General features: G+C 36.0%; 1 protein-coding gene across 2 annotated transcripts in view; it reads left to right on the top strand.

The window, feature by feature from the left end:
• The first annotated feature begins 297 nt into the window (after positions 1–297).
• Positions 298–2,714, top strand: part of LOC106869125 (uncharacterized) — a 173,058-nt gene continuing 170,641 nt past the window's right edge. Inside the window, exon 1 of one of the 2 annotated variants that reach the window (XM_052966608.2) lies at positions 298–432. The gene's annotated coding sequence lies outside the window, so the exon portion shown is untranslated. Of the gene's footprint in view, positions 433–2,351 lie in introns of those variants that run through there. The other variant, XM_052966610.2, reaches the window with a different exon arrangement.

Here is a 2,714-nt window from a genome sequence, read left to right as displayed (position 1 = left end):
CTCTACTGTACTCTATGCTTGGCTTGGCGAACCACTCACTCCACCCTCCACTATCAGCATCCTCAGCCTCAACCTCAATCTCAAAAAGCTCCAAAGCCATAGTTCACGTCACGTGACACAGTTCCAACATGGCGTATTTCCTCCCCGTATCTCAGGTTGAGTAAATGATAAAGAAAACCTTTTAGCCGTGTGTGAGTGTGTGTGTGTGGGATTTTTTTCTAAAAAACCACTATGCATGTACGCGTGTCGTTATTGCATCGTGCGTGAGAGAGTGTAAAGTAAATTAAATAAAACAAAACGAAAAAATACCCTATCACTTTTTTTGTGTTTGTTGAAGGTCTGACGAAGTTAGGCGTTTCTATTGGATTATTACAGTTATTTCACAAACACCGACATTTAAAATGGGATCTTCGATTGCCAGCATATAATCTCGTGAGTAGCCAACACTTTTCTTTCTTTCCCATCTCCATTAAGTCCTAAAGTTCTATATATTTTTTTCCAGTTTTAGAGCCGTTTTGTTTGTTGCTCTGATATGTTTTTGTCTAACAAACTCTGTCTTTCTCCCTTTCTCTTCCTTTCTCTGTCTCACTATTCTCCCCCCCTCTCTAACATACACCACTGCGATTTTCGAATCATTTAGCTTTTGCTTTTCCTTTTCGTTACATTGCATGGTTGTCCCGCATTGCTCATATCTATGTAGTGTTATTGTTGACTGACTGCATTGCCCTTGTGACAAATATAGACCATCATTAGCAAATAAAAGATATTGTTATTGTTATTTCAAATCTTTCCAACGTCGATTTTTTTTTCTTTCCTTTCTGGGGTCGACAAAAATACAGTACCAGTCAAGTACCGAGGTTGATATAATCGACTGTTCCTCGTTCCAAAATTTATGGCTTTTTACCTGTTTGGAGATTATTATAATATATATATATATATATATATATATATATATATATATATGTGTGTGTATGTACACACACACATACACTAACTAGGACCGCATCAATCATGTTTATTCTTCCTCCTAAAAATTAAACCGAGCATTATTTATTATCTCTTCCCCCTCTCCCTCTCTCCATATGTATATATACACATACGCACGCACACATACTCGGTTATGTTTGTAATTGCATATGTGTGTGTGTTGCACATATGTTTTGTTTATTTATTAATATTGTGTTGTACTTCATTTGATTATTTATGATGTTTCCCTTCATTGTAGCCCCTGTGGCGAATAAGCGATTATGAGTAGTGTGTCAGAAATGGGGGTCGAATGACTGAACGTCTTTCGGAGTATCATTATTTAGTTTCGTCTCTGTCTTTAATTGTGTGTGTTCAAACCTCAGGAGGATCGATTGCTTTTAGCATTCCGGGGGTGATGGTGGTGATCGATAAAATAAATTCAAAATTTGACAATACTTTCCCTATACTACTGTGTAAGAAATTATCATTGCTAGAGGGTGAAGAGTGGCAGAATCGGTAGAGCGCCAAATTAATACCTTACGGTATTCAGTTATGTCCCTTCTGAGTTCAAATGTCGTTGAGTTCGATTTTTGTTTCTCATACTTCTTGGGTTGATTTAACCGACTAGCTTCCCTCCTAATTTTGTCTGTCAGAAATCATTATAATCAGCATTATTAATAATCGGCGTCCACGTTACTGCTTCCACTACCACCACCACATTGGGCAATTGGCAAAATAGATAAAGCGGCGAACAAATTAGTGTTATATTTAGTTACGTCCCTTTACGTTCCGTGTTCCAATCCTTCCCGATTTGACTTTGCTTTTCATCTTCTAATGATAAAAATAAAGACTAATCAGGTTCTGGGATTCAATTCGATTGACGGTTCATTCCTACAACAATATTTTGGTCTTCTATATTTTTATTGTCGTTATTATTAATAACAGAGACGGTAGGTTAGCAAATTAAAAACCATAGCGATTATTTCGCTTTCCAACGTTCTCGAGTTGAAGTTTCGCTTGGGTCCACTCTAGTTTTTTTAACTCGGGAGTTAGCGGGTAAGTGAAATAGATAATCAATAATACGAAGTGAATTTAAAAAATCAACTATACCCTTCCCTCCTTTCTCTTGCGAACATTTTCCTTGTTCTTGTCAAGATTATTATTTTAACTTTCATCCTTTCGGGATCGATGAAATAAGTACCAGTTGAATATTAGGGTCAGTGTAATCGACTTAACTCCTCCCTAAAATTACTGGCCTTGTGCTAAAAATTTGAAATCATTATTATTTTCTTCCGGTTGGTTCCATTTTTTTCATTCTTCCGGCATGATGACCAGTCATATAAGGAGCAATTTAATCAACTAACCCCCACCTCCCCCAAATTTCTGGATTGATAAAAGAAGTAGCAGTTAAATACTGATTCGATTTATTCAACTAGACCCTTCGTCAGAAATTTGAGGTTTTGTTTTCAAGAAATATCGGTGAAATTTACCGAAATATCTTTATATACTCGTGTACTTATTCGCGTAAAAAAAAATATTGTAACCACTTTCGTTAGAAGAATATACCTCATAGAATAATTGCTGTCCAACTTTGCTGAGATTTGCTTGTAAGTTTGAACTGTAAAAACCTATTCTGCTTTCTCTGAATCATTGGAGAATACGACTAGGTTAACGTAGATCGAATGCAACGTTTATTTAGTTTTATATCACTCAATCAAACACTATTATTAATAACTTATGACGCTACA

The sequence above is a fragment of the Octopus bimaculoides genome, chromosome 3, assembly GCF_046866305.1.
Source record: "Octopus bimaculoides isolate indiv1 chromosome 3, ASM4686630v1, whole genome shotgun sequence".
Classification (NCBI taxonomy): Eukaryota; Metazoa; Mollusca; class Cephalopoda; order Octopoda; family Octopodidae; genus Octopus; species Octopus bimaculoides.
The sequence above is the reverse complement of the archived record's forward strand: the minus strand, read 5'-3'. Positions and strand labels throughout refer to the sequence as shown.